Source organism: Molossus molossus, unplaced genomic scaffold, assembly GCF_014108415.1.
Source record: "Molossus molossus isolate mMolMol1 unplaced genomic scaffold, mMolMol1.p scaffold_m16_p_1, whole genome shotgun sequence".
Taxonomy (NCBI): Eukaryota; Metazoa; Chordata; class Mammalia; order Chiroptera; family Molossidae; genus Molossus; species Molossus molossus.
The window spans coordinates 249,854,102-249,879,086 of record NW_023425344.1 but is presented as its reverse complement, the minus strand read 5'-3'; the positions used below and the strand labels follow the sequence as shown (position 1 = coordinate 249,879,086).

Below are 24,985 nucleotides of genomic sequence, written 5' to 3'. Positions count from 1 at the left end.
CCTGGACTTCAGGAGGAAACATACCTGAGATACTAAATTCAGTATTCGCAAAATGCATTCCAAGCATTTTCTAACAGAGTACCTCTAACCACACAAAAGCTCAACTTTCAAATGTATCTACAGCACCTACATGCTCATTGGTGAGTTACCTGTAGCCCCGTGGTTCTCAAAGTGTGGTCCCCAGACCAGTAGTGGCAGCAGCAGCATCACCTGGAAACTCAAAAATGCAAATTCTCAAGCCCCACCCCAGACCACAAGAACCAGTAACCAGGGGTGGGCCCAGAGCCCTTGAAAGCCTCTGGCGATCCCGCTGCACTCCTGCTGGCCGACCACTGCGGGACGCAGGCTCCTCGGCTGTTCCTCCCTACACTCTCAGCCTTCACCCTCGAGCCCACGTGCACTCAAGTGCAGTGCATGCACCATCTCTCATCCTAAGTGATCCTTCTAGGTAGGCACACTGCCCCATTTTACAGACGAGAAAACCAGTTTGGGGACGTTAAATAACTCAGCCAAGGTCACCATACCTACCTAGTACATGGCAGGGCTGGATGTGGAACCAGGTCTGTTGACCATAAAGGGACAGAGAGAAGACACAGCCACACACCCCAGCAGTAAAAGCTGCTTTAGTGTGACTTGGACTAAATGTGCCTTTCAGTGTGCCTCCCTCCCTGTGAAGCAGGGTTCTTTTCTTCATGAGAAATGTCCTGTGCACTCCAATGTGCTGGGCTGTTCTGGTTGAAACAGAGGAAACCCACCCCTCCCACTCTTGTTTGAAAACCCCAGATGGAGACAACTACACTGCTGACTGCGTCCTTCAAACATCACTGGGGCCTTGTCACTGCTCTGGGGCACACGGCTCTGTTCTCTACTGACCACCCCCTCCCTGTGTAGCTTCTGAAGATTTCTTCCTCCCAAGGAGGCCTGCGCACTGTACCGAGTATTCTCAAGTCTGATTTTCAGAGAACAAATACAACGCTGAGAAGAAGAGGGATCTCCAAATGACAGGTATCTCTGAGCAAAGGCGGGACCTGGCACCTGGAAGCCCAGCCCTGAGGGGAAGTCCTCTGGAATTCAGGCAGTGAGAGACAGAACTCAAACTCAAAACGCGAGCATATAAAACTATTACACGGTCTCTATGTCAGCACACACAGTTCTGGAGATTTTTAAATAAAAATTTGCTTAGGGAACCACCCCTAAAAGAATATACCTAACATTATAAACTGAAATATAATCAATTCAAAGGCAAGGCAAAAATTAACAGAGAAAACACACTAACATAAATGAAATGAACAAAAGAATGTACAGAGGTTCTCAGAAACAACAGAGGAAGTGAAAGCACCTGTTTTTCCAAGCACTGCAACTAATTTAAACCTATGGATCCCTTATAATAACCACATTTGCCTCAGTTCTTGGTACACAGGGGTGGGCAACAGTAGGTCTACAGGCATGAGTATGCGAAACAGAGTTTATTCCTGTATTATTTATTAATTATTGTATTTGTTTCCATATATACAATGTAAACCTAGTTTTGCCCACTCCATATTTATTCTATATCCCTGACCCTAACATGGAACCTTACGGAAAAGATGTTGCCTATAATCAGATTATATGTGAACAAACACCTCAAATATTTTAAATGCCAACTGAAAGGCTATTTTTACTCTTAAGTCATGTAAATATTCCAAAAACATCCTGTTTACTAATTTTTTTTTTTTCTTCACCCAAGGACATTTTTCCATTTTTTGTTTAGACAGAGTGGGAGGGAGAGAGAGAGAAACAATGACGTGAAAGGGACACATCGAGTGGCTGCCACCCGCACGACCCAACCAGAGCCGGGGACAAACTGCAACCGAGGTACGTGCCCTTAGCGGGAACCGGCCAGGCCTGTTACTAATTTGCTGAATAACCTTTCCTCCTAGATCACTGCTCTCAAAGTGAACTAGTCCGTAAATAGTTTAACAGCCTGTGATCAAAATTAAATTCAGAAATTGTTAATAAGTTTTAGAAACATTTAGGGCAGTGTGACAAAGTAATTTTTTATCTGTTCAACCTAATAATAAAAAATTAGAGTTTGCATTCTGTATGTCTTTTTCAATTCCTTTTCTATTTTACAAAATGTTTTAATCAGTCCAGACAGACTGGAAATTTTAAAAATTAATCCTTCAACACTGGTGGGAGAAGCGGTGTCCTAGAAGGCACAAAAGTAGACCCAGGCCCAAGGACCCTCAGAACACGTCTTCTCCGGGAAGGTCACCCTCCCTGCCCAGCCCCACTGGCACTCTGATGGTACTGAAGCAGAAGTCTGGCCGGGCAACATGCACCTACAGCAACGGGGATTCCTGTGAGGCCTGACTGATTACTAGGTGTGTGCCCACAATCAAGTATACTTCCCAGAGTCCCACGGGCTCCGCCATGGTACCTGAGCTTTCCGGAGCCCAAGTCCAGCACAATCGACTCTGACGCCTCCTGTCCCTTCCTCTAAAGCTAGTCACTAGGCTCTGTCTCTTTTTCCGTTGATAAGTGTTGCTGCCCTATTTTCTCTTCCTCCTCCTTTTTTGAGGGTGGAGGTGTACCCACATGTACTCTGAACTCACACACCTTTTTAGTAGCAGTAATCACTCCCCGGGCCGGCCTCTCCTCTTCCCCAGGGGTCAGTCGCCCCATGGTGGCTTCCCAGGTAAAGGCAGTCTGGCAGGAGGAAAACCAGACTCTGGAACCAGGCAGGCCCGGCCTCAAGCCTTGCCTTCCCTCTTGGTAGCAAGGTGACCTGTGTGCAAGGTGCTCCCCCCCACCCCTACCCCCAGCCTCAGAGCACAACCCGCCCCCCAGTGCCCCTGTAGGGCAGTGGTGAGGCCGGTGATAATGGATATAAAGCAGAGTACACAGCAGCACTCAGATGGTAGCTACCATCATTAATTCATCCCGTCCCATACCACTTCAGTCAAATGGCTTCCTCATTTCCATCACATCAGAGTAGGATGCCAACTAGCAATCCTGCCCTCCCAGGTTTGGCCCCTCCTTCCTCCCTAACATCACACCACTTTCTGTATACCACTCACCATCTCACTTAATCTCACAGCACCCCTCCAAGTCAGCAATAACGCTACCCGCATCTTACAGCTGAGGAACCTGGGGAGGAATTCAGGGGTCCTGCCCCCACACCACATGGCGTGAGGTGGTACAGGCAGGCAGCCTCCTGGTTGGGACAGTCTCCTTCGCCTGTTTCCAGGAATCTTACCTATCAGTTCAGGTCCCACCACCTCATAGCAAGCATTTTCTCAACCACTATTCTCTGTGCCGGCTCCTTTATCTCAGTTCCCAAGAACTTAATTCATTCCACAAAATTTAGTATTTAATCACTTATGTGATTATAGTACTGTTCTATGTCTGTTATCATCAATTACAACAAAGTTACAATTATGATAAAAAATTGCAATGAAAACTCCTTTAAGGAGCAGGACTTTTTTCTTAAACAGTTACCATTGTATTGTTCCACAGAATTCGCTTTTGTTTTTCAGCTTGCTGGTGGATTCTGCATAGATGGATTTCAAACACTTAGGAATATTTTTTAATGCTTCTGCATCCTAACTATTGCCAATGATCTGAATTCTTTTTTTTTTTTTAAGTGAATTTCTTTTATTTTTTTCTTTATTGATTTTCAAGAGAGAGGAAGGGAGGGGGAGAAGACAGAAGCATCGATGAGAGAGAACATCGATTGGCCGCCTCCTGAATGCCCCACAGTGGGGTTTTGGCCCATAACCTGGGCATGTGCCCTGACCGGAAATCGAACCAGTGACCTCTTGATGCATGGGTCAATGCTCAACCACTGAGCCACACCAGCCGGTTATATTCTTAAGTATGAATTCTACCCAAACCAATGTATTAAAATGTCTTATCAATTTTAATAATTAGATCACATTTGCTTATTCAATTCCAAAAGAGTATCCAGTATGTTATAAATACTCAATATCTGTTGAATAAATGAAATTCCAATTGTTCCAACGGTAAGATTAAATTTTATCATTATGCTCATTAGTTTCTGCATAAGGAGCTAATAATTACAAATAATTTGTCAGTGTTTTATTCTCAACTTCACAGAAAATTTTTAAATGATGGTTTAAAACTCCTACTACAGAAACAGAGCTGGCTACCCAAATCTCTGATCAGTAAGTACAAACTTTAAGATGTCATGTTTTGCCCTGGACAGTTTGGCTCAGCGGTTAGAGCATCAGCCTGTGGTCCAGAGAGACCCAGGTTCGGTTCCCGCTAAGGGCACGTACCTCGGTTGCAGTTTGTCCCCGGCCTTGGTTGGTCGTGCGGGTGGCAGCCACTCAATGTGTCCCTTTCATGTTGATGTTTCTCTCTCTCTCTCTCCTTCCCACTCTATCTGAACAAAAAAAAAGGAAAAATGTCTTTGGGTGAGGATAAAAAAAAAAAGATGTCATGTTTCTCTTTTCCTTGGACTTTTCATCCTTAAAATCCCTGGCATTCTTTTTATGACAAATACTGTTGCAATACGGAGTCAGCTTGGTCGGTTCAACACTAATGAGCATCTCTTTCCAGCACCACCAAGGTCTGCAAGAGAACCCTCCTGTTCCAGCTCACACCTTCACCCCAGACCCCGCCTGGGCCACCGGCCCAGCTGCTGCGCCAACAGGGAGGCAGAGAGGTGAACCAGTGGGGTCTGGCCCACCTGAGGGAAGGGGCTTCCCGGGGTCAGTGGCCTGTTACCTGGTACTCCTGAGGACCCAGAGGCATTTGATGCGACATGAAAAGTTATCTCAGAAAGACCTCTTTTGAAAAGTGCATCAGATTATGATTATGGGGCAATGTAGATAATACAGGTGGCTTTATTTTCCCAAAATGTCGCATTCTCCTTCCTCATCCAAGAATCACCTCAGAGAGAATCAGTCCCACAGAACCTGCCAGAAACGAGTCATTTTACTGGCATATCGAACAGCTGCAAAACACCCGACGCGCCAGAAACTCACCTCGTCTACGCCAGACACCACTCTCTTTCCCCCTAACCCTCTCCCAAGCTTAAAGGCCTGCTGGCTCGGTAGGGTTCCTGTATGGCACCCCCACCAACAACAGCTGCAGAGACCCCAGGTGGTCCTTCCCTGGGCCCCATCCAGCCTAGCCGGCCTCCTTGGCTTGGCACCAGGCTCCTTCCACCCATTTCTGCCCACATCCAATTCATCCCACAAACTTTGCCAGGTTCATCTTCATGAAGCCTTGGGTCACTCTCCCACTGAAACCCTCCTGGGCTCTGCCAGGTGTGGCGTAACATCGGCTGGCTCCCATGCTTGGTATCTACAGGCCTTCCTAATACAGGCCCCTCCACACACCTCACCCCCAGAGGCTGCCTGCGCTCTCCACACCTTCTGGCCTTTCCTCACATCCTCCTCTCGCTCAGAGCACCTTCAGCCTGATGCCTGACATTCACACGCTTCTGCTCACAGCAGCACCAAGGTCACTTCCTCCTGATCTCACCTCTGGGGGGTGTGCTCAACCTTCGCAGGTGCTAACCCACTGCGTGCCACATTCATCAACTGTGCGTGCTAATTGCCTTCCATATACTGTGAAAGTCCAGCTCCTTTTAAAAAGCGAAAAAGTCAGGAGGTTGCTGAGTCACCGATGGCCTGAATGGATTAGTCAAAAACAGCTGGAGCAACCCAAGTGCCTGGAAGCACCAATGTGCCATCTGAAAACCAGGGGGGACTGAGGCCGAGCTGTCCACTGCCACTCCTCTGCCCTCGTCCCAGATGACCAGGACGGGGCCCAGAGTGAACAAGGGATCACTGATCAGAAAGAAGGGGACCAGTGGAGTCCTACCTAAGCAAGACTCAGGATCCAAAGTCAGCCACAACACAAGGGCCATCCCACAGCCTTTCTTGGGGAGGCTTTTCACCTAGCCAGGCTAGGGTTCCTGGTGCCTGCGAGGGGTGAGTGCACAGTCTGAGCTGGACCACATACACCTAGCTGGTCACCATGGGAGGAGACCTGGGGAACACCACAGCCTTCCAAATCACAGGCTGAATGCAATGAGGCTCAGACACTCAGAGCTGAAATATGTTCACTTTGTGAACTAGGTTCAATGTACTATTTTTAAAAGTTTCTTTAACGCAGTGGAAAATAACCTGGCTCTCATAACAAAAATACCAGGGATTTTCAAACACTTCACTGCCCACACTTCACGCGCTGGTCAACAATTTAACATCAGTTAACAGTCAGTTAGCTGTGAGGCACGCACAGGTTCTAGTGTCCAAACCACCTGCCCTGAAGCAGAAACAAAACTAGTCTAATCTGCGAGACACCCACACCCCATCCTTCTCAGTGTCTTCGGTTCAACAGTTACATCCCCCAAACCTGCATAACTGGCATGAACGATATTGAAAGAGTCTAACCCTTATTTGTAAAGTATCAGTCTGTCAGAAGTCAGTCAGGTTTGGGATCACAGTCCCAGTAGGAAAAGTCAACCAACTGCACAGTTTCAGTTTGAAAGGGCAGCAGTGTATTTGTCCTAGGCCTGGCGCAGAGCAGGTCTCATGAAATATTTACTGTAGAAGGGAAGCAATTCCGAAAACCAGAAGAGACAAGTGGCCAGACATGTATGAAAGCAAACCTAACCCTTCTGCTGACCAAGATCCTAATAACAAGTGCCTCCCTGGGTGCCCTCAGCAGACAGAGCTGTCACTTCCTGCTTTTCAAAGCTCCCCTCGCATCAGCTCCCCGGTGCTGGGCGGAATCAGCCCAGGAGGTGGCTGGAGTCCCCTGGCCCCTCCCCTGCGCCCGCTGCTCTGACAGAAGCCGGTGCCTGCTTCTACAACTCCACCCTTGTGTGACTCCACGTCCCCACGCCTGCTGGAGTGGGAACAAACAGCCAGCCCTGCTCCATGTGGCCCAGATTCCACCCCTACCTTCACAACACATTTACCTCGCAGGGCTGTTATTAAAATGGAGTAAAACACGCAAGTCCCAAGTATGATGCCTGGCCCGTGAGCAGTTCGTTCTGCTCTTTTAAACTTGTATGTCTCCTGAAATCATAAGGATCTGCTGCTTATCACAGAGGCTTTGAAAATTCTCATCATTCATTAATGCCCACAAAGAAACAGAAATGAGGAGAAACAGGAATATTTCCTTGTGCCCTAAACTTCCTGCAGACGGCAGCAAACCCGTGTGGAGCATGTTTCTTCCAATATGATTTTCCCAAACAAGACAGCAGCTCCTTCCTTCTCAGAAACACACCAGGCCCCCCCTCACTACATGTCCCTCCCTAGCATGTGGCTGACGGGCTCTGAGCCTAGAGGGGCACCCACCTCTCCCACTCCAGGCCCCTGACAAGAGGGGCAGGGACTCTATGGCAGGGAGAGAAGGGCAAAGCCAGACAACCTCAGAACCCAGAATGATGACAAGTGCCTTGCAGGAGGCCACTTCCCCGTCACCCCACAATGGGAAGAAGTGCGCGGTCACAAAGTGCACAGCTATCTGTGGGGCCGCTTGCTGTCACCACAGGCCAGCTCCTCTGAGAGTGCTGTGGGTGCGCTGGTACGGGAGGAAGCTTCCTCCTGGCCCAGTGCTGTCACTCAAACGTCTGCTAAACAACAGGCTTCTGCTGTTATCACGTGTCATTTTTCCCAAGGCAGCCTGTCACTTAAAACTGTTAGCTATGCAAAATCTACTCCTCTTCCCTTGGAGTAGCTTTTAAGAAATGAACTTAAACAACACTCAGCTGCAACAACGTCCACCCTGCCTTCATTTTCGTGTGTCACACTCCATGTTCAGGGTGAGTCTATCGTAAGAGCTTCGTCCAGATAAATTCAATCTGCACGCGTCCCGACACCAGATCTCATCTCATTAAAATGTTGACATATTCAATAACCTATTTTTTTTTTATCCTCATTCGAGGACATTTTTCCATTTTTTGTACAGACAGAGTGGGAGGGGGAGAGAGAGAGAGAGGGAAACATCGATGTGAAAGGGACACATCGAGTGGTTGCCACCCGCACGACCAACCAGGGCCGGAGACAAACTGCAACCGAGGTACATGCCCTTAGCGGGAACCGAACCCGGGTCTCTCCGGACCACAGGCGGACGCTCTAACCGCTGAGCCAAACCGGCCAGGGCTAATAACCTATTTTTATTAAACTATTCTATTATATATGTATAGAAATATGTATTCCTATTCCTAAGGGAACACCATCTCAAATGGAAGAAAAGGCAAGATGCTTTCATTTTTCTGCAAAAGACACTCATTTGATATTTTTAGGAAAATTGTAAAGTTCCCCCTGAAAGGGGTAGGGTGGGGAGTTTTGTGACTTTCTAGGTGTTGACAGCACTCGTAAGCTAAAGGACATCTAGCAGGGAGCAGTGCCTAGATGCTGCTGACTTGGCCACTGTGCTCCTATAGTAGACGATTCGTGTGCTTACGGTGGTGCCTGGCACAGCACACAACTGATCTTAATTTTTTCTGATTCAAGTTGCTCAGCAACATAAGCAACGACTGGCAGAGGAGCTCCTATTGGAAGCTAGGGAGGTCCTAAATCCCCAGCTGTGTAGCGGCCCTGCCGTTTTCTGGCCCCCATTTCCTCATCCTACAGAGAAACTGAGGCCCAGGGAAGAGTGGTCTGCCCAAGGCTCACAGAGCCTAGAACTGTGCTTTTAACCACAGCAAGCAGTGCTGTCCTTTTCTCAAGCACCCGACTTTAGCTAGGACAACGACCTACTGAATCTGTGACATACAAAATTTCAAAAAAGACACCGATGTGTACCAGTAATTTTACTTCAAAGATGGCATTTTGGAGTCAGTACACTGCTGTATTTTTAAACAGGAAGCACGAGAGGTAGAGAGAACATTAAACTCGTCTTACACAATGAAGGCAGATCCTCCACTAATGCAGTGGCCGAAACATTGGCTTTGGCCTCTGTCATTCAGTGTCTGACCCAGCCAGGCCTCAGCTGAAGCAAGTAACCTCAAATCAATGAGAGGACCAGAGAGCTGACCTGTCCTAAGTACTGCTGCAAAGAAAGCTTTCATTTTTCCTTCATCTAGTCTTATAGCATTACTGGAACTACTCATGTGGCAACTGTGCTGTTGGTCATTTGTCATACATGTCATCTTCCCAACTAACCCAGCATTTTTTAGGGCACAACTGTGTTATGGGCCACCATGGGAAGAGCCACTCCAACATTTCTGCTGGTTTCCCCTGTGGGATTTAAAAAGCCCTTGCAGGCCCCTGAAATGATCGGGCACTGGGATAGCCCCGGTAATGCAATGGCACCAGTTTCAACTCGGACCAGTGGGCCGGCACGCACACACAGGAATGCGGAGAGGCAGGCCTCGCCTAACTCCCGCGGGAGTGTAAACTGGCACAGCCTTTATGCAGGGCAATTTGTCAATGTGTAGCAAAAGCCTCCTTTCTCTCAGACATAAATCCAACTCCTAGGAATTTATCTTTAGAAAATATTTTTCAAGTGTGTGAACTATTTGTCATAGCTAAAAACTGGCCCAACACAAATGTCCATCCAAAGCAGGCTAGATCCACAGTGGGCTATCTACAGACTGCTCATGGGGTACAGGCAGAGGACAAACACGGACAGAGCTCAAACATAATCCTGAGAAGCATACACTAAATGATGCCATTTACACAGAGTTCAAAATCAAGGAGAACTAACCTGTGACGTGGGAAGTGAGGACAGTGGTCACCCTCGAGGAGGGTGGGGAAGGGGCCACAGGGGAGGCTCTGGCTGGCCAGGAATGCTGTTTCTTAATCTGGGGTTGATTCTACTTTGTGAAAAATTAATAGAGCTTTAAACTTATATACATTCCTGTTCGTATGCTATCTTAAATGTTAAAAAATTATAATGAGCAAACATGTACAAAGACAGTCAACTCAGCTCCGTTTATAACAAAACATTATTAATATCCTATGTGTTCCAAGAAAAAAATGGGTAAATATATCATGCAGCCATTTAAAATGAAGGTATTTCCTTATTTTACTATAGCATTTACTATACCATTAAATGAAAAATGCAACAATAAAAATGGGGTTCTGACAAAAATAATCACAAAGAAATCTAAAAACTGTATTCATACTATAATCATATTATTAGTAACAACAATGTATTGTTATTTTGAATATCTTGTAGAATAAAGCAAAACAAGTTAATAAAAAGATCCTTATAAATCAAGAGACCAACTGTAAAGAATATTTATGAATTTGTCAAAAAACAGACTGTGTTCAAATGTAAATTTTTTACATATGAAAATGTAGTTTTATTTTCCCAAAACAGTTCATATACATAGAAAAAATACAGAAAAAAAAAGACAATGTTTGGGATTTGTTCATGCAGGAAGGGTGACACAACAGCAGACATGAGACAACTGGCCAAGTCAGGAGACGGGGCGTGGAAGCTCGTTATACCATTCTCTCTACTTTGGATAAATTGGAAGTTTTCATAATTAAAGTTTAATTGTTTACTTAGATGTATATATTTGCAAAGAAAACAATTTGAAAAAATTATCACCAAAATATTAAAAGTGGTTATTAAAAGAGAGAGTAGTATTTAGGTGATAATTTTGTGCCTATCTTAATTTCTAATTTTTTGTCAATAATTATATATTGTGTAATTTTTTAAATAAAAAAAAACAACAGTACTGAAAGTATTTCGAAATTATTCTAGTAGTTTTAAAGCATGTCATGGGCTAGCACAGGGCCACAGGAAAATATGTGGCTTGAGAATAGTAAAATTCACAATAAAAGGAAGCTTACTGTTACATCAAGTAAATTCGTGAGTGGGATGATGTATATCACAAACAGGTGATGATATATTTCACCATAAGTTTTACATGAATCAGGACCACAAGAGCTGGTTATTAAAGTTTCTGTGGCACCAGTGATGTCACCCAGTGAGATGAGAAAGGACAAGAAAACTCTTTAAAGGAGCCAGCCATTGAGGGGACAGATAAGGCATGGTTGGTTCTATTGTTTCACTCTTCAAATAGCACTACAGTGTGAGAAGGGTTCACGGTGTGCTCCTAATTTGCTACAGTGGCAAAAAAAAAAGATAACTTTCCTCAGAGTTCTCTTTGAGAAATTCAATCCATTCCAAGTCTGCCTCCCAATTTGCCTCTAAAGTTGAATCCACATTTTTTACACAAGAATTGAACTGAGAATTGATCTCCAATCCCATGCTTTTCTAGAGTCTATAGGAAAACATAATCCTAAATCATCCTCAGTCCAGAAGAAATACTTAAAAGGTTTACACAGCAGAATGCGTTTTTCTGTGCTCAGTAATATTTTAGCATTTAAACGTTAACATATTGAGTCCTGAAATAAAAATATTAGGCTCAATAGGGATGTATTGTATTTATAGTCTCAGCTGGGACAGATTATATTTTAAATGTAGGTTAGCAGGCCACCAGCTTGGAACTGAGTGAGAAGCTTCACAGTGAAGGCTGAAATCAACCATAACCCAAAAGTTAACACTTGGCAACAAGTGCTTCACTCCAAGCACTTGTCATCATTATCTCATTGTAATTTAAAACTTGCAACTACTAATTTAAAAAGTAAAATATAAAGCAATTCACAAACAAGTGGAGGGAAGAAGCAACTATTTCCTAGTACGAATAATTGTGTAATATTATCTCTATATACAATGGTCTACATTCATGGACTCAGAGACAAACTGAGCTGGAGAGGAAGGAGCTTTAGAAAAAACAGGTACATTTGCTCTCAAGATGCTGCAATTTAAGACCAAAGAAGTAAATGGCCATAAAAGGAATGGCCTAAAATCAGCCCATCAAGTCACACTGCAACTGAACTTGGGGCTCCGGTCCTACTCCCTACCAAGTGCACTGTACCCAGTCAACTCAGGAAAAGCACTAGAGTAACTGAACCCAAGGCCCCCACCCACTTCTGTTTCCTTTCCTTTCACCTGTGACCACATCAGACAACAGCAACTCGTTCTCAGAGCCTGAAATTATATTACTTAATAACCTAAAGTACAGGAGACCTTGCAAAACTCATTAAGCTTAGCATAAACCAAAGGACACCCATTTGGTCAGCACAAAGTTCACAGGTGTGTCCCAGCTGCTGGCAGCTTCTCTAGGCTGAGGAGGGAGCAGGCAGAACTGTAGGGAGAAGGGAGGTGCTTGTTTCTTGATCATTCAAAGTTCCTGAGCACTAAGGCCAAAGCCCACTCCCACAGCTTGTTCCAAAGTTCCTAACTGCCTTCCAGAAAAATCTTCCCTCTGCCAGGGCCAAATACTAATAAAATTCTGGCAGCAGGGATATCTTGCCGACTGTACATGCACACGGAAGCAGGACGGCGGAACGGGCAGCAGTTACAGAGGCTGCGTAGACACGGGAGCCTAAGAAACGCAGGCCCCAGCTCCACCTGGCTACGACGAAGGCTGTGGCTCCAAACACCAGTGGCTCCACAGCAGCGCCCGCAGCACCAAGGAAAAGGCAGTCTTCAGGGCAGTGTGGACGGACCTGACCTCTCCCCCACGTACGTTCCATGAAGGGTACCGCGGCCAGGTTAGTCTTTCAGTTTGAGGAGACAAGCAAGTCCAAGTACTTGTGCTGTTCTCACCAAGTCCTTGGACTTTGGACCACATACAGGCATGTCAGGTGTGACAAACCACGGCACACTCAAGGACCGTAAGAGGGACACAGGACAAGCACAGAGCAGAGCGCCAGCCAGGGCCTGTCCCGCGCACGACGAGGCTGAGAAAGGCACTGAGGATTGTCCGGTTCCAGAAGGCCACCTGCTCCAGCACAGGATACTCTTCTTCAGCCGGAGTCCCTGGCAAACAACTGAGTTATTTAACTTTTTTTTTTTTTTTTTTTAATCCTCACCCGAGGACATTTTTCCATTTTTTGTTCAGGTAGAGTGGGAGGGAGAGAGAGGAATAGAGAGAGAGAGAGAAACATCGACGTGAAAGGGACACATCAAGTGGCTGCCACCTGCACAACCGACCAGGGCCGGGGACAAACTGCAACCGAGGTACGTGCCCTTAGCGGGAACCGAACCCGGGTCTCTCAGGACCGCAGGCCGACGCTCTAACCGCTGAGCCAAACCGGCCAGGGCTTATTTAACATTTTTGATGGACCTAAATTATTTCTCTGTGTGAACTCATGTCAGTCCCATCCTCCACGCAGGTCCTAACCCAGGAAAACAAAAACACCGACCAGTGTACCATTTCAAAAGGGTAAAGTGGCTGTTTTGGAGAAGGCGCCAGCTGAAACCTACACTGCCCTGTGAGGAGCACCGGCCGCCGGCTGCCCTGCAGCTCCAGCCCCGTGAGCTTGGGCGCGCTCCTGCCTTTCCACACGGCCCTTTCCACAAACGAGGAGCCAGTAGGAGCCCCTCATCCACAGTTTCACTTTTGCAGTTTCAGTTACCCATAGTCAACCATTGTCCAAAAATACCAAACGGGAAATTCCAGAAGTAAATTACTCATGAATTTTAAACTGTGTGCCGTTCTGAGCGGTGCGGTGAAATCTCATGCCCTGCACAATCCCACCTGGGACGTGATTCACTCCTTGGTCCAGCGTACCCACACCAAACTCACAAAACTTTTATTGCAGCATATTGTTACAATTGCTCTATTATTAGTTATTGTTGTTAATCTCTTGCTGTGCCTAATTTACAAATGAAAGTATCATACGTGTGTGTGTACAGGAAAAAACACAGTATTTATGTAGGGTTTGGTACCATCTGCGGTGTCAGGCATCCACTGGTAACGAGTCCCTCACAGACAAGGGGGACGACAGTAATAAAATAGTTCTAACACACAGCGTTTAAGGATTAAGGAGTTAAATGTGTAAAATAATTTGAACACAAAGTGCTATGTAAGTATTAAATATTGTTGTTGTTAAGTCCATTAACATCAATTTACTTTTGTTAACTGTACTAAGAAGTACAGTGCATTAGTTAGCGTGAAAACAAGCATTTGATTCCTCACAGGCATTTAAACAAATAAATATATTTTTCTACTTAGTTGCCTGTCCAAAAATGTGTGTATATAAGTATGTGTGGGGGAAGCATTAAAAATTTTTTTGGCCCTGGCCAGTTTGGCTCAGCGGTTAGAGCGTCGGCCTGCGGTCCGGAGAGACCCGGGTTCGGTTCCCGCTAAGGGCACGTACCTCGGTTGCAGTTTGTCCCCGGCCCTGGTTGGTCGTGCGGGTGGCAGCCACTTGATGTGTCCCTTTCACATTGATGTTTCCCTCTCTCTCTCTTCCTCTCTCTCCCTCCCACTCTGTCTGTACAAAAAATGGAAAAATGTCCTCGGGTGAGGATTAAAAAAAAAAAATTTTTTTTGTTGTTAATCCTCACCCAAGGATACTTTTCCATTGATTTATTTAGAGAGAGTGGAAGGGAAAGGGTGGAGGAGAGAAACATCGATGTACGAGAGACACATCGATTGCTTGCCTCCTACACTGGGGCCGGGGATCAAACCCATGACCCTTTGGTCCGACGGCCCGTGCTCTAACTGCTGAGCCAAACCAGCCAAGGGTGGGGTGGGGCATTTTGAAGTGCGAGGGGAAGCCCTTGGAGCCTGAACGACAGCCCTCTCTCCGGTTGTCGGAAAGGGCCGGTCGGTCCAAGCGGTGCGCGGTCGGCTGTCCTCATCCACTCCACTGTCACAGTGCAGCTGGACTCAGGCAGAGCCAGCCAAAAGACACCTTTCCAACCACTTAAGAGCTTACTAAATTCAATGTAGTATAATTTCTTAAGCTGTAAAGCTAAGTTCAGAGGCCAGCTCTGTCTAGTATACCAATTTATACCTCAACAGAAGTGTGAGTTCATTTCCGAGACAGTACTGAGCAGCACCTAGAGCGTGGTAGACATGTGAAAACGTGGAGGCTGGACTATGATCTCCAAGCCCCCACTTCTGACATACTGTAAACAAATGAATAGTAAGAAAAGGAAGTAAAACAGTCTGTGTTTCTATTTCTAAAAAGCTAAAATGTTGCTACTTAGTGTATGGGCTTAAGACTATGACAGGAGAAATCTCAGAATGTGAGTACTATAACCGTTTGCTCTACGACCATCTGACAGTCACAGTCACAGGACTCTTGGGAACAGGGTCCATGCGAAAGGCAGGGTGGAATGCTACAGAGCACACTGCCACTTACCAGCTGTGCAGCCCTGGAAGTTCTTCATCCCTCCAAGCCTTCCCTCGCTCATCTGTACAGTGGGAAACACCACCACCTATTCTGCAGAGGGTTTGTGAGGGTGAGACAGTGTATGTGAAAGCACCTAGTTCAGTGCCCAGCACAGAGCAAGTGTTGAATAAATGGTAGCTGTGATGATATACAAATTAATCAATGGCTATTAATATAATCTACAAATTAAATAGCCAATAAGCTTTTACTGAGAGTTTCCTGTTAGGAGAGCCCTGAATTCAATCCAATTAGGCAGTGGTTCTCAAAGGTTGGTGCATCAAAATCACCTGGCCGGCAAGGTGAACACACTGCTGGGCCCCACCCCAGTTTCTGATTCAGCCGGTCAGGAGTGGGCCCCCGGAATCTGCATTTCCACAGTGCTGGGTAGATGTTGCTGCTGCTGCTCCTGCTGCTGCTGGAGGATCACACGTAAGACAACCACTGCTGTAAGGGGAGAGAGAAGAGGAGCCGGACAGTTTTTGTAAATATAGGAAGTCAAATATTTAGGCAGTGGTACAAGCAAGGATGTGGGACGGCACTTGGGAGACCAAGTCAAGCAGACATACAAAACGTGTGCAGGGGCAACAAGGTGTCAGCTTGGCCACCTTGTTCATCACAGAAATGGGAATGGAGAGATTCTGAAGAGGCCACTGGTAGGCTACCCTGCTTACTACACTCAGCTTGGATTTGATGGTTGTAGGAGAGCAAGCCTGATGAATCTTGGGAAACCTAGCCGCAAGGAGAATACAGCGCAGCAGCAGAAATGGGCCACAGGTAAGGCCAGGCTAAGTGGCATGGCAAAGGGGAAAAAAGAGCAAAAACAGTGAAAGACCATATTGATTCTGATGCAGGTGATCCCAAAACATTCTCTATCACTATAGCCAAGAACTTTCATTCTGCAAAATGATGGTCCACACAAGATATCTACTAGACAGAAAGAACACAGCCCTGAGAATCACGTTCCATTAAACCCTCCTCTTTATGAACTGGCATTACCAGGCATTAGTCAAGAGAGCTAAGGCCTCAACATGAGTAACTCACATGAGGACAATCACTTATTTCTTTAGTTTTATATAATGTACTAAACACGTTCCTTAGGTTAACTAGCTATCATTGCATCTTTTATTATTAATCTTATCAATCTTTACCAAATAAAAACTTCCCAAAATCTGTTTCAAAACAATGTTCACCAGTAGATTGTACTTCATCTACTCTTTTTAAGTCAACATTGGTAAGATAAACATAACCATAACTTATACTGAAAAATATACTGCTCTCTCGGGTCCTCGCTTCCAAGATGACCAAGAAAAGCACGAACAACGGTCGTGCCAAAAAAGGCCGCAACCATGTGCAGCCTATTCATTGCACCAACTGTGCCTGATGCGTACCCAAGGACAAGACCATTAAGAAGTTTGTCATTCGTTGCCCTGGCTGGTTTTGCTCAGTGGTTAGAGCATTGGCCTGTGGATCGGAGAGACCCGGGTTCGGTTCACGCTGAGGGCACAAACCTCGGTTGCAGTTTGTCCCCGGTCCTGGTTGGGTCGTGCGGGTGGCAGCCACTTGATGTGTCCCTTTCATGTCGATGTTTCTCTCTCTCTCTCTACCTCCCACTCTATCTGAACAAAATTTCAAAAAAAAGGAAGTTTGTCATTCGAAACATAGTAGAGGCCGCAGCCGTTAGGGACATTTCCGAAGCAAGTGTCTTCGACGCCTATGTGCTTCCCAAGCTGTATGTGAAACTACATGACTGTGTGAGCTGTGCCATTCCCAGCAAGGTAGTCAGGAACCGTTCTCGTGAAGCCCGGAAGGACCGAACACCCCCACCCCGATTTATACCTGCGGGTGCTGCCCCATGACCTCCACCAAAGCCCATGTGAGAAGCTAAGTTCTTAAGGACTAAAGAAAAGTTCTCTGGAAAAAAATAAATAAAAAATTGTACTTTGAAAAAAAAAATAAAAATACTGGACATCACCCACTGGTCACATCACTCAGAGTTCAGCAGAAAACTGCTGACAGATTATCCCCCACATTAGACATAGGGATCAAGAAATAGCAAGAAATCCTGACTGTTTGCTCCCCTAAAAAGGGGAGAAGAGGTTTGAAACCCCATCTCACATCTTATACCAGACTAAATCTCAGAAGTATCAAAGAGATATCAAATATAAATAATGACACCTCAGAAGTACAAGAAGAAACCATGAGGACATTTAAAGATAAAGTTAGAAGGGTTAAGTATGACCCAAAACTCATATCCATGTGAAAAAATTAATACTTTTTTTAATGAAAAATAAAACAAAATTTCTACCTAGAAATAAAAAACACCATGAGCAAAACCAGAAGTCAACTGACAAATGGAACCAAATATCTGCGACTCAGACTATAAATTAAGAGTTAATTCACATAAAAGAGAACTCCTGCCGGGCTGGTGTGGCTCAGTGGTTGAGCGTTGACCCATGCACCAAAAAGTCCCAGTTTGATTCCCGGTCAGGGCACATGCCCAGGCTGTGGGCCTGATCCCCGGTGGGGGGCATGTAGGAGGCAGCTGATCGATGTGTCTATCTCTCTTTCCCTCTCCCTTCCTCTCTCTAAAAAACAAAAAACTGAATTAGACTTTACTTTAAAAAAAAAAAGGACAGAACTCCTATGAGTAAACAGAAAGAAAGAGACTAAAATCCTAGTAGAAGTGGGTACATGACATGGACAACTCACAGAAAAGAGAATACAAATGGCTCTTCAATATATGAAATGATGATTACCTCACAGAATAAGAATACAAACTATGGTGTTATGCCATGTTTCATCTGTCAGCTGGCAAAGACTAAATAACAGCACGCTGAGCCAGAAGTATAGAGCGGTATAAGCTGTGGAAGGCAATCTATGTCTATCAAACCCACAAATACACATGTCCTTTACCCCAGCAATTCCACTCATAGGAATTTATTCCTCAGATATACTAGCAACATGATACATGTGCAAGGTTATTTACTGCAGCCTCGTTTGGAAGAGCTACAGACTAGACTGGAGACAACTTCAATGTCCATCAAGGGGGGGAACTATGGTACATTCGTACAATGGGGCATTGTGCTGCTATCAACCAAATAAAGAAGCTCTTTACACACTGACAAAGAATAGTCTCCAAAATACATTCACAAAACAAACAAACAAAAACAAGGTACAAAACGGTGCAGATGCTAAAATTTGCATTTTTATTTATTTATTTTTGTTAATTCTCACCTGAGGATATTTTTACATCGATTTTTAGAGAAAGCAGAAGGAAGGGAGGGAGGGAGGGAGGGAGAGAGAGAGAAACTGATGTGAAATACATCAACTCGTGTTCTCCTGCACAACCCTGACCAAAGCCGGGATTGAACCTGCAACCCAGGTACATGCCCTTGACCAGAATCGAACACGCAACCCTTCAGTCCACAGGATGGCACTCTAATCGCTGAGCCAAACCAGTCAGGGCAAAATCTGCATTTTTAAATGGAGATAGGACTCTATCTGTGATTTTGTAAAACCACAAGCTAGCCCAGCTGGCATGGCTCAGTGGTTGAGCATTGACCCATGCACCAAGAAGTCACTGGTTCGATTCTCAATCAGGGCACATGCCCAGGTTGTGGGCCAAATCCCCAGTGTGGGGTGCGTAGGAGGCGGCCAATCGATGCTCTCTCTCATTCATGTTTGTGTCTCTCTCCTTCTCCCTTCCTCTCTATCTAAAATCAATAAAGGAAAAAAATATTTTAAACCCACAAGCCATGTCTAGAAATAGATACAAGAACTCAACACTGGTTACTTCTGAGGAGGGGGCAGAAGGACAGGAGGTGAGAGACTTCAATGCATGCCCTTTGAATTTTGAACCAGGTGGATTTATTATCTATTTAAGAAATCAAGTATGTCTATGAGAAGTCACAATAATATGTCCTAAAAAAAGATTTCTCACTAAGTTACTTGAGATACAGTCCCTTCACTATCCATTCAACAGTACTTACTGAGTTGTACTCTGTGCCAAGCACTACGTAGGTACTGGGGTCTCAGCACTACAGAAAGAGACCCCTCCAGCCATGGACTTTAGGAGAGGTACAGCTAGTCATCGAGTAATCAGTGCGTTTCATATCTGAGAGTGGTAAGCATTATGAAGAAATACCAGACAGGAAAGGGTGCCGAGGGGCTGAGATGGTGGGTGATAGTAATGTCCTTCTGGGTGGGGGTAACAGAAAGCTTCTTTGTCAGGATGTGAAGAAGTGAGGAAGCCAGCCCTGTGGCAACCCAGGGAAAGAATTCTAGTCAGAGGGAACAGCACACACAATGGCTCAGAGGGCTGAATGTGCTCAGAATGTGGTAGCAAATCATTTCAGGGCTTTGGAAAGAGAGAAGGCACCAGATCATAATAAAGGAATCGGATCTTGCTCGGCCAGTGTGGCTCACTGGTTGAGCACCGACCCATCCACCAAGAGGTCTCCAGTTTGATTCCTAGGCAGGGCATATGCCCAGGCTGTCGGCCCAATCCCCAGAGGGGCCGTGCAAGAGGTAGCCAATCGATGTTCTCTTATTGATATTTCTGTTTCTCTCCCTGTCCCTTCCTCTCGCTCTAAAATCAATAAAGAAAAAATATTAAAAGAAAGAAGAAAAGAAATTAGATCTTATTACTGTGATGTGGACCAGCATCAGAAAGTTTTAAGCAATGGACAAACATGATCTGACCTGTATTGTTTAAAAGATTGCTGGCTGCCATCAGCAAATGTACAAGGCAAGGGAGAAGCAGGGAGCCCATCTGGAGACCACTGTAATGATCCAAGTGAGAGAGGGTGCTTCCTTAAACTGAGGAGGTACAGGTGATCAGATTCTGGACATATTTTAAGGCAGAGCCAACAGGCTTTATTGAAGAATTGGAAGTAGACTGAGAAAAAGAAAGAACTCACAGGTGACTCCAAACCAAAGTATTTAGCCCAACTGACTTTCTACAAAGATCTAATAGGTTCATTAAAACAAAACAAACAAAAAAAATCACACCTTCATGAAAAGTTCAACTTACTCTAAAATAGGTTATAAGCACTATCAACAAAAGCAATGCTAATTTAGATACTAAATTAGGAAGCTGTAGAAGATTTTCAAGTTGAAAAAGAACACATACCTGGGCTTATTCTTTAAATACTTAATGAGTATCTACATGGCACCAGGCACAATATTAGGTGCTAGGGACCTATATTATTTTTAAATATATAACTGAGTGCTAAAAAAAGGAATGGCCAAAAAAACACAAACAGCTGTGGGAGAGATAAGAAATTTTCTTTCCTTATTTGGATTTTCCAAACTTTTACCATGAACATGCCCTTACTTTTAACTTTAAGGGGGAAATCTTCCCCTTTCACTGTTACCAGTGAAAGAAAAATTCCTACATAGAGAACTTGATCGGTGATGATTAGCAGACTTTCTTTCTAAGAAAACCTTTAAACTGAACAGATTTCTCAGCTTTCTTCCTGTTGCCTCCCTGTTGCCAGTGCCAAGGTAAGATGTTGTATGAGAGACATGTATGGGGAAGGGGGGAAGAGAGGAGTAAGGTACAGAAATGAGATACAGCCCTGGCTTGTTTGGCTCAGCGGTTAGAGTGTTGGCCTGCAGTCAGGAGAGAACCAGGTTCGGTTCCCGCTAAGGGCATATACCTTGGTTGTAGTTTGTCCCCGGCCCCGGTTGGGTCGTGCGGGTGGCAGCCACTCGATGTGTCCCTTTCACGTCGATCTCTCTCTCTCTCTCTCTCTCTCTCTCTCGCGGGTGGCAGCCACTCGATGTGTCCCTTTCACGTCGATGTTTCTCTCTCTCTCTCTCTCTCTTTCTCTCTTCCTCTCTCTCCCTCCCACTCTATCTGAACAGAAAATGTTAAAATGTCCTCGGGTGAGGATAAAAACAAAACAAAAAAAACAAACAAAAAAAGAAATGAGATACACATAATAGCTTCTGTTCTTTAAATACATTATCTCCAGACAGAGATGAGAAAGGTCAGAGACTGATTCTTTGATATATCTAATCAAATACCAACTACATTCAAGACAATATGCTTACCATAGTAATCTAGATACCCATGTCAATAAACAAGTGACAAAGTCACTTAAACATTTATCCACTCATTCAAATATTTATAGAGTGCCTATACAGTTGCCCCTTGCCAATTCGCGTTTCAACTTTCGCGGCTTCACTCTATCTCAATTTTTTCAAATATATTCATTAAAAAGTTAATTGAGACAGTGAAAATGATACAGCGTGCACTCCGTTGTCTGAGTCAATTATACACCCCTGTATTACAATTAAAATTAAAATGACTGTCCGTATGGACTGTAGGCCTATATATTCAAGCACCCCAGGAATCCTTCAACGCCAGGTGCAACCGATCGACCACTCCTTGTGTGTGGGCAATAACTTTTTTCCAAAAAATCGGGTGTGGTGAAACCAAGCCAATCAGAGCGTGCTGTTCACTGATTGGCTATCCTAGCCTCTTCCTATCCTGGCCACTGATTGGCTCAGCCTCATGCAAGTTCGTTTCTCTCATACACACTTCTACATTGCTATGCATCAGAAGCATCTTTGCTCTTGTTAAGTGTTTGTGATTTCTGAGAACTTTTATCTAAGCCCCACAATGGCTCCTAAACGTGTTGCTTCTTCTAAGCCTTCTGACGATGAATCTAAGCACTGGAGGAAGATGCTTACCATCCAGGAGAAGGTGAAACTCTTGGATATGATCAAAGATGACAAGAAAACCATGGAGGTTGCCCGCCATTACAACTTGAATGAGTCTACCGTTCGCTCCATCCATAAAGATGAAAAGAACATCTGTGCAACGGCTACTGTCTCTTTCAACAAGGAAGCAAAGCGCGTCGTGACAAGTCGTAATAAGTTCATAGTGAAAACAGAGTCTGCCCTAGTCATTTGGATCAGCATCAGCCGCAAGAAAAACATTCCGTTGGATTCGCTGGTCATCCAGGAGAAGGCGAGCAGCTCTATCAGCGCTTTACAGCAGACGAACCTCAACCAGGACCCTCTTCTGTAACGTTCATGGATTTCACGGCAAGCAAGGGTTGGTTCGAGAAGTTCCAGAAGAGGTATCATCTGAAGAGGAGTGTTCTCCATGGAGAAGCTGCCTCTGCTGACCAGCCTGCAGCAGAGGACTACGTGAACAACACGTTCCAGAAGATCCTTGAGGTGGGAGAGTATCATCCAGAACAGGTGTCCTTAACTGATGAGGATCTGGGAGATGACTAAGTGTGCGAGTGAGGAGGAGGAGGAGCAGCCAGAAGTTCCTGGGGGTCAGGAGAAGGAAGTTGGCCTTACACTTGAGTGTCTCTCGCAAGTCGTGAGAACTATTAAGGTAGTACAGGACATGATTGATGAATGGGACCCACAAACGATGCATGCACTGCGGTTCTGGAATGCACTTGATGAAGCTATAGACCCTACAAAGCCTCCTCACACATATGAAAAGACAAAGCCAGCAACTGCCTATCGTGATGTTCTTCAGCCGCTCACCCAGACACCCACTGCCTACTCCTAGGGCTTCTTCAGGGAAGAAGACGACGACGCACCTGCTGAAGATACTGTACCACCTGCAGACTCTCCTACTGAGGTCGTGCCTTCAGAGGAGCAGTAACCTTGCTCTTCTTTGCTGTGCAGTACATCTCTTCATCTTCATCATTTCATCATCGAACAAGTTGCACTATTTTCATAGGTTAGTGATTGTGTGTAAAAACTGTGTGTGTGTGATTAAATGTACAATAATGATATCTGTAACATCTACTATGTCTTATTTTCTCTTATTTTGTCTAATATATTGGGTAATACGAGTGTAATGGTGACTAAAAGGGTGTTATTTCATGTCTAGAGGGCTCTAATAATGTTAAAAAACGTATTTAGAAGGTCGTAAACAGGTTTCCTATGCTCTAACTGCGAAAATATGTGACTTATAAAGAATCCTACTTCGCGGAACTTCATTCATCGCAGTAGAGTCTGGAACTGATTGACCGTGATAAACGAGGGCTGACTGTACTACATTAAAGGCACTGAGCGAGACCCAAGGAGTTCAGCAATGATCAGACAGATAAAATCAGCCCTCCTGAGTTTGCAACCTAGTTTGGGGGTGGGGAGAGGAGGGACATTAAATTTCAAATTTAAATTATTTTATTATTATCATAACATGTGCTGGAGAGATAACCTGGAGATGTGTAGTCCATGGGTCAGGGTAAGAGGCTTGAACAAAATGACATGTGAGCTACGATTTGAAGGAGTAGGAATTAACTGGTGAAGGGATGGGGAATGGAAATACATTCCAGGCAAAGGAAACAGCACATAGAAGAATCTGGCAAGAAGGTTCGGGCTTGCTAGAGAGTGAACAGGAGGCCAGCAAGTGAGAAAGAGGCAGCCAAGGGGAGGGAGGAAAGGTAAGCAGGGCCAGCTCAGGCAGGGCCACGCTAGTCACTGTGTTTCATCGCTGACAGCAACAAGAACCACGGAAAGATGTAAGCCTGGGACTGACAACCAGATTCACATTTTTAAAGATCACTCTGGCTACTACGTGGAGATTAAGTCAGAGACGGCAAGAGCAAAGCAGCCGAGGGCTCTGCGGTGCGCAGGCGATGAGAGCAAGGGCAGCGAGAACAAGGTAGGCGTCTTCAGGATCTGCGCTGGAAGGGTTTCTGATGGAGGGAAAGTGGCTGGGAGCGGGACGGAGAGGAGAAGAAAGTGTTGTGAAAAATCATGAAATAGAAAACATTTAAGAGGACCAGAAAGACACATCAAAAACAAAACTACATAAATACATTGAAAATACGGGACAGAAAGACAGTCCATGAAAATACTAACAAAAATAAACTGATTTTCCCATCTTTAAACTAGAATTTGGGGCAAAAAGAGAAATAATGAAAAAAATGTAGTATACCAACACAAAAAACAATCTACAAAAAAGTAATAATTCTGAATTTAATATAAAGCAAAATGTGACAAAGTGGACAAGCCCAGAACCAGTGAGGTCTCTAACTCACCTATCCAAAAGTGAAAAATAAAGCAGCCATAAGAACTGTAAAGCTGTGGGCAACGTGAAGAGCATTAAAAACTTGATCAGCCCTGGCCCATGTGGCTTAGTTGGTTGCAAGTCATCCTGTGCACCAAAAGGTTGCCGGTTCAATCTCTGGTCAGGGCACACGCCAAGGGTGTAGGTTTGGACCCTGGTTGGGTGCATATGGGAGGGAATCAACTGTCTCTCTCTCACATCAATATTTCTCTTTCTCTCTCTCTCTCTCTCCCCGCCCTCTCCCTTCCTCTCTCTAAAATCAATAAAAACATATTTTAAAAATAAATAACCTTGATCAAACACACACACAGAGATGTCACCCTGAGCCTGACAAACAGGATATAAATTCTTTTTGTTTTTATCCTCACCTGAGGACATTTTTCCTTTTTTTGTTGTTCAGACAGAGTGGGAGGGAGAGAGAAAGAGAAACATCGATGTGAAAGGGACACATCAAGTGGCTGCCACCCATACAACCCAACCAGGGCCGGCCAGGGACAAACTGCAACCGAGGTACACGCCCTTAGCAGGAACCAAACCGGGGTCTCTCTGGACTGCAGGCAGACGCTCTAACTGCTGAGCCAAACTGGCCAGGGCTACGTTCTTTACAAATATATAGAACAGCCCTGGCCGGTTTGGCTCAGCGGTTAGTGCATTGGCCCGAGGACCAAAGGGTCTTGGGTTTGATTCTCAGTGAAGGCCAAGTACCTGAGTTGCAGGTTCAATCCCCAGCCTGGTCAAGGACATTCAGGAGGCAACC

General features: G+C 45.1%; 1 protein-coding gene and 1 pseudogene across 14 annotated transcripts in view; one reads left to right on the top strand and one right to left on the bottom strand.

Moving 5' to 3' along the window:
- The window catches only part of WDR20 (WD repeat domain 20), a 75,891-nt gene that overhangs the window by 22,409 nt on the left and 28,497 nt on the right, over positions 1-24,985 (bottom strand). The window contains exons 2-3 of one of the 14 annotated variants that reach the window (XM_036253094.1): positions 15,464-15,620; positions 15,147-15,227 (exon numbers count right to left, since the gene is read on the bottom strand). The exons of 8 other annotated variants lie outside the window; for them this stretch is intronic. The gene's annotated coding sequence lies outside the window, so the exon portion shown is untranslated. Of the gene's footprint in view, positions 1-130; positions 1,159-2,598; positions 2,702-15,146; positions 15,228-15,463; positions 15,621-24,985 lie in introns of those variants that run through there. 5 more of the 14 variants (XM_036253110.1, XM_036253086.1, XM_036253119.1 and 2 more) reach the window with 5 other exon arrangements.
- Positions 16,474-17,053, top strand: LOC118624709 (annotated as a pseudogene).